We start from the raw sequence: 7722 nt of genomic DNA, 5'->3' as shown, positions 1-7722 counted from the left end.
TTGCTCTCCTTGCCCAGAAAGAAGATCCACCTCAATCGTACCTCCCGGGGGCCGTCCAACAAGGCAGAAACATGCGCCTGGTGCTGCTGTTAGTACTCTAGTTTATACTCTAGTTCAGAGGTGAATTGCCTAGCATTATTGTTTTCTGCTATGCACAAATATGTTGCTCCTCTGGTATTAAAACATGATTGTAGGCTTGAACCATGCATTAGGACAGGCTACTTGACCTTGTTCTTTCCCCACAGTGGGACCCTCACGCTTTTGGCAAATGCTGACATACATGGGCTTGCAGCCTAACTTTAGATGTATCCCCCCTACTCTCTGTGCCTAGACAGATGCTAGACCCCACTGGGACTTCACTGCGGTGATGATGGCCAAGCAGGTAGGGTCATGTAAGTGGTAGCTTGATTGATTCTTGGCCTTATAGCTAGATGAAGCTGTGATTCCTTGGACAGTTCTGGCTTGACCAGTGGACCAGGCGTCACTTTCTCCTTGAGACTACGTGATCTGGGTGTCTGTCTTTGCAGGTAGCTTAAGGGTAGCCCAGTTAGTACCTTTTCCAAGGGGTATCAGGTTTGGGGGTGAGGGTTTCTGTTGAATTTAAGAGGATTGCATTTTATATTCCCCCTTTCACCATATTATCAAATCTCTTTACATTGCTTTCCCTTCAATTTTGTATTGCATTATAACGCAGTTTAATAGATTGGCTTGGGACAATGGTTGTTTCCCGTTGTACTCTCGAGCATGCACATAAGGTAGGACCGGGATGTGCTGTCTTGCAGGAAATGAAGACAATGACATTTAGACCCGTGAGCTTCATAACCTGGTTGTGTCCTGAACACACAAAGAATCACTCAAAGAGCAAAAATGACGAGTTGATGAGAGGAGTGCGTATGCACCTTTGATGGACGAAATTAAGTAGGGCCCATCATGTGATATAGTAACGGGAGGTTGATATCCAAGAAGGTGTAAATGTCAATGAAAGGATGTATTGTGTTTATTGGAGCCGAGATATTTCTGTCTGAAGGCCTAAAAGAGTTGCCAGAAGGTTCTTAGGTTTCTGATAGGGTCATCTGTGCCATTTGCTATGTCTTGTGGTAAGTAAACGTGGGAAATTAGTCGATGCACACTTCACAGACATGAAAATGGTCCAACAATGATTGCATCCCCCTTCTGTCACTCCTATGCAGGTGATACCGGATACCCCTTCACGCCATGGCTGATGGCAGCCATCAGACGGCCACGGGACATGCACGTCAAGGCCTACAACCGTGCACATATTCATACACAGGGCACTATAGAAAGAACTTTTGGATTGCTCAAGACAAGGTTACACTGCCTCAGCAGATCCAGCGATGCCCTAATGTATAGCCCCATAAAGGTGGGCAAGATAGTCCTGGCCTGTGCAATGTTGCACAATATGTGTATTAGGCACACCATTGCATTGCCCCCAGACATGGACCCTTCTGAGGAAGAGGATCCAATGACGATGATGACGGGATGCCATTGTGACCCCGCCTGGAGGCCATGGATGGACAATATGCACGTGATGCACTAATACACAACTTCTTCTGAACACTAGTCACAACCACATAGTGCACAACTGGTGGCGCGTACCTTTGAGCACATGAAATTAAACACTTTATACTCACACAAATACTGAATTTTCAGTCGTGATTTGTATGCAGAACCAAGTGTATTGTACACAAACTACTGTAACAGCATTAACACCCTCCCCAACTTTCCCTCCACCCTGCCCCTCCCCAACTGTCACTCCCAACTATCACTCCCCCCTCCGTCTCCCCAACCATCACTCCCAACTATCACCCCCCCAACTCCCCTCCCGTCCACAACTAGTCACACGTATTGCAAGTGTTCAATGGCCATGTGTGATCATTGGCATGTCCACGGTTACACCCTACTTGCACCCACGCTTTGCACCTTGTGTGGACTTGTGTGCCAAGCAAGACAGGTGCATGGATCGCCTCCTAGAGCTGCCTGGTTGGGAGCTTGCAGGCATGGAGCTGGTGGAGGGCAATGGGTGTGGTCGCTGGTGCATCGGCCCATGCATTCCTGGACGGCCAGTGCCATTGTCTTGGCTGTTGTGAACTGGACGCTGTTCCCCTCACGGACCCTCCTGGCCAAATGTACAGTGGGCACAGTTGACCAGCCAAGTGCACAGGCACATCGACGTCCAATGGCCTAGATGCTCTCTCTCATGAAGTTGGGACTCCTCCAGGTGCTGCTTCACCAGGGCAGTGAGGGAGTCCTGACGCTCCTCCATGCGGCTGAGACACGCATTCATTTCCCTGATGAGAGGTATGGTGAGCACCGTGGGGTTAATAGGCCCATGGGGCTGAATGGCTCCTCCACATCAGGGGTGTTATTGCTGTCCTCCCCCGTGTCAGGTCCATCGTCTCCAGCTGCATCACCATTGCTGGGTTGGGGGTGGTGGCCGTCCCCATGTCGTTCCCCTTATGTGCGCTTGTGCCACAGCAACTACTGCCAGGTAGTCCATGGCAGCTGGTGTGTCCTCCACAGGGGCTGCCTGTTGCACAGGGGCAGCTGGGGTATCCTCTACAGGGGTTGCCTGTTGCACAGCGGCTGCTGAGGTATCCTCCACAGGAGCTGCCTGGTGCACAGTGTCAGCTGGGGTGTCCTACACAAGGGCTGCCTGGTGCATGGTGGCAGTTGTGGCATGCACAGTGCCGGATGAACTGTCACCAGAAGTTGATGGGCGTTGTGATGTCTGCCTTCTACGTCTGGTGCCCATCGATGTATCTGGTGGTCTCTGTCCATGTCAGATGATGTGCCTGTGGGTCAATGAAAGACATGATGTCAGTGACCAGCCTGGCTAACAATTGGGCAGTTACATGCAACATGGTGATCATGCAGCATTACATTGTGGGGACATGCAGTACTGCATGGTATGGAGCACTCATGCATGTGTTGTGTGGCCACAGCTACAGGCACAGTGCAGGCAGCACATGCAACACAGCTGTGCTGGGACTACTGCCATGTACACACATATTTGGCTGTGGGTAGTGGTGTGCCAGTCTGCCTGTGTGCAGGTCGTTGTGATGTGATGAGAGGGTGTTTTGAGAGGGGTATTTGGGGGTGCATGCTTGGAATCAATGTGTGAACTGGTTGAATGCCCAGTATGTGTGTGGGGGTTTCGTGGTAGGGCTGGCAGGGTCATGTAAGGGACATGCACCACCCATTGGATGGGTGGGTGCCCATGTGTGTGTGCAGGTGAAGGCTACCAGTGTTGTGGTGTGGTGGCAGCATGGCAGGCACACATGCAGTACTCGTTGCCAGGGTGCCCAGTGTCTGTGTCAGGGATTATGTTTTTCCACTTGGAAGTACAGGCTGCCTATGTGGTGTTCATCAGGGTTCTCAGGAGCCGCTGACTGCTGAAGCGGTAGTCGTGCTTACTCTTGCTGTCCTCCTCCTCGTCCCAGTACCCAGCTGAGGCCTATATGTGTGTGCAATATTAGAATGAAAATGTGTTGCTCTAGTTGGTCTCTTCCTCGTTCCAGTAGAGTACTGTTGTTTTTTGGGGAATGTTTTAGGGGAAGAACAGGGAAAGGGCTGACAATAGCCTATCAAGGCTAGTGGGATGGAGGGTTGATTATGAAAAGGAAATGGGGGATAGCATCCTCTCCCCACTCCGGAAGTTCCCTCCACCCAGGTGATCCTCCCTCGCATATCCACCCCCAGCGTCAAGATTCAAGAGCAATGGCCTTTCCCTGGCCACCCGAGAGGAGGATACAGGGAGAAAATAAGTGAGGGCACCCTCAGGTCCCTCACAGGTCTCAATAAAAATGTGCCTCCACATTTCTCAATCTATTCATCAGCAGTCAGCTAGCCTTCTCCCCATGCTCGTAGAACAGCTATTTAGGTCTAAGCCTTAACCATTCTGCCAAACGTACTCTAAGTGTAAATGTACTCTGAGTTTTGTTTGTGTATATCTATGTGAAAACAACACTGTGTGCACTAAGAGTCCCAAGTGGTGTAACTGAATTCAGATTTATTTTAAACTTATAATATGGTTCAACAAACTATCCGATACAAAATACATCATCTTTGTTAATAAAGTCAAATAGAAAGACTCTGTCCCAAGGATACCTCGTATCCTTTCGTCACATTATAAAATAGTGAACAAACTCGGCTGTTATATCTTTTGGTTTCCTTCCAAAATGGTGAAGATAATTGTGACTAACATTACTTGTGGATATTAGTCTATCGCATATATGCATTCAGTAGAAAAACCGCTACAGGAGGAGGCTTTAGAGAGTACCACTGAAATAATTCAAGCAGTACAGAGCAAAATAGGCACAGCAATCGCTGATTACCACCTAAATTTAGGTGCCATTTTTTGTTTGTGGGTATGTTCGGCTTATTTGAGTTCTGATAAACACATCTCTTGAGTGAGCCTTCCCATGAGTAATCAATCTTCTCAAGATCTCAATCTGCCTTTTCCAGGCGGTTATATGGACAGCTCTCCAAAAAATCAGTCTTCCCAGGTTTTCACCCTAACGGTAATGGGATGAACGCTCACCTTGATCAATTTGAATAACAATGTTATTTTTAGCTCTTTCTATGTCAAAGGCAGACCTCTTAACAGTGTCTCTGTTAAACCCAGTGTCTGCGGGCAGCACCATCACTCACAGCTGGATCGGAGTCAGCATTGCTGTGTCCACTGGCACCGGCACCACCACCGTCACTCAGAGCCTGGTCTGTTGCTTGCTGGATACCCGTGATATCATCCTCTTCACAGAGACTGTCATCAGCCAAAGCCGCCTTCTTTTTTAATGAAATAGCTTGAAGATTTAGGCAACGTTGAGATCCATCTAACGATTCTCCACTTGCCTTTGTTTTACAGTGCCACGGCGGTGGTGCTTGGACGAGCAGAGACCAGATCCTTCAATAATGAAAAGGAGGGGATACATGAAACCTCAACCCTATAACACACTACCGCTTGCATCACTTGGCACATACAATATGGAAGGATGGTGTAAATAGTGGATGAACTGATACTACCCCTTGCATCTGCTTGGCATGTAATGGGCATTAATGGGTGGGGCAATGCAAAATGTGGCACCCACCTCATCTACAATTAGTCCAGCATTTGTAGGCCATTTTAGACAATCCAGGAAATTCATCTCAATCGTACCTCCAGCAAAATTCTTATTATAACTTGATATCTCAAATTAAGCTGGCCACTTCACATCTTTCCACTGCCTTCATTATATCATTCATAGATGTTCTCGTTTTTCATGCACTCCTCTGGAGACATTCGACATTAGATGGGTGTTAAGAAGTTTTTGGCATTCTGTTTTGGTAAGAAAAAGTGAAAAACAAAAATGAGGGAATACTGAAATACAGTTTTCGTTGTCATAGCAACAGATGCTACACTACATTGAAACCAATGCAGTATTGCGCGCCTGAGAAATGCAGTTTGTGTTCAGCTGATAAACTTGCACATCCATGGTCATTTCCAGAGAAGTGTGGTACTAATGGATTGGCTACAGGTAAAATGAAGTTCGGAATTGAAAAACAGAGCCCTGGGGGTATACAAGGTATAGGAATGAAATAAAAGTTCTGAACAAGAAATACAGTGCTGTGAGCCTGAGAAATGCAGTCAGTGATAAAAAATACACTACGTCTCGATAAAGGTATTTACAGAGAACCCCGTGTGCCCAACTACAGGCAGCATGGCGCGCAGATACATAGAACAAACTGTCTCTAAAAGAAGCAGGCGTCTGGCAAGTCAATCTGATGGAAAAGAATGTGGTTTTTAATTGGTGTCTAAAAGCCAAAGGATTGCTGAGGCTGCAGAGGTGGCCTCGAACACAATTCCAAAGCTTTGCAGCTTAGGCCTTGAAGGCTCTGTCAACAATACATTCTTGTTGACAGCGAGGAACAAGGAACAGATGCTTCTTCTCAGGTCTTAAGGAGTGCCTGGGGCAGTAAGTATTGATTTTTTGCCTTCTAAATGAAGGCGGGACCATGTTGGAAAGGCGCAGTGTGCAATAGATTAGGCCTTACATTCCATGGGCCTGCCCACTGGCTGTAAGTGCGACTGATGAAGTGCCTGAACGATGTGTTGTCTCCAGGGCATTTCAGCAGCAATCTCACAGGAACGTTTTCTGTTGGTTGCAGCTTATTCAGAACTCTGCCTGGGCGTCAGAAGAATATATAATTCCCATACTCTAGTGCGGGATCAATGCAGCGCTTAATTTGTAAAAGATAATAAGTGCCAGGGCCCAAATATTTTCTAGCACTCCTGTGACACTGCGGCTGGGCAATTCCCCATCACTGCTGCCACTGCGCATATCTGCGCCCCGCAGTGCCGACATATTTGGGGTGACACTACAGCTCGCACCTGCTCATTGAGGTTGATGGATGCACTGACCATCACCACTTCATAATTAAATTGAGTCTCAGACAATAAGTGCCAGGGCTCCAAAATAAGTGCCCGGGCTGAGCCCTGGCAAAACACCCCCACAAATTAAGCACTGCAGCAAAGTATGTATTAATGACTGCCACCTGTTAAAGAAAAAAAAAAGCTTTAACTGAAAAGAAAACTGTGTAACTGTGCTAATGTAAGGTTTCAACGTGAGGCCAATAGGGGTCATTCCAAGTTTGGTGGTATCCCACCGGTAATTCCAGTGTGATACCACCAAGCGGTATCACCGTTTCCGCCGTCTGATATCCCGGTATTACTGGGATACTACAAGCAGCAGAAATACTGCTAATTCCCCATTACATGGAGTGCCATAGGACTACATGGGGGCAATTGTTAGTATTTCCAGCACTGGTATTACCAGTGCCGGAAATACCTTCTAATGCCAGTGGGGGCCTGAGTTACCTCCAGCTCTTCGCTGGAGGGAAGTCATGTAACCCCCAGCAGAAACTTGTAGTTATGCCAGTCTGGAAAAGTCACGGCAAAGGTTATTACCGCCACCTTTTTCCAGACCAGCAAACTTATAATGAGGTCCATTATCTAGATTGATGCCGAGATTTTTGATTCACAATCGAGGGGGTGGGTGAAGTGCCCAAACCAACCGGCCAGATGTTCGGAGACAATCTAGGTGACTGGGGCCCACAGAGCATGATCACTTTCTTGGCCGAGTTGCACTTAAGGTGGCTAAGGTACATTCGTTGTTGGACCTCTATCTAGCCGGTCCCTCGCAGCATTCAGATTGAGCAAAGTGTGAGTATTATCTGCATGCACGAAACAGCCCATGCCAAAGTTGTGACGTAATCTAGCTAGAGGTTGATAGGGCAGACGCTTGTGGAACATTTTACAAGATCTCATTTGTTTGTCGTTTTAAGGCATCAAGTTCCTCTGACTAGGTTATGATCCATCAATAAAGATTACAGCTAGTGCAGACGAACATGATCCGGTAATATCTTGTGGTGCGCGGTAGCAAACGCGACCAATAAATGCAGCCGAATTTGCCACAGTAGAGAAAGTGCAAGATTTTTAGAACTTTCCGGGTCCACTAGGCTGAGTTTATGATTTTTAAAATCAGAAGAACTGCTGAATGTTTAAATTCCAGAGGAACGTTACCCACATTGAAGAACTGGTTGATTATCTCAGTTAAAGCTGGTGCCCTTACCTTGGCTAGTTACAGGACACCAATCTACGGGTCAGCCTGACAATTCTGACCTAGCTAAATAGGTCTCACTTTTATGTTAGAGAAATATAGTCTT

This window comes from Ambystoma mexicanum, chromosome 3p (genome assembly GCF_040938575.1).
Source record: "Ambystoma mexicanum isolate Mex_15411 chromosome 3p, UKY_AmexF1_1, whole genome shotgun sequence".
NCBI lineage: Eukaryota > Metazoa > Chordata > Amphibia > Caudata > Ambystomatidae > Ambystoma > Ambystoma mexicanum.
The sequence above is the reverse complement of the archived record's forward strand: the minus strand, read 5'-3'. Positions refer to the sequence as shown.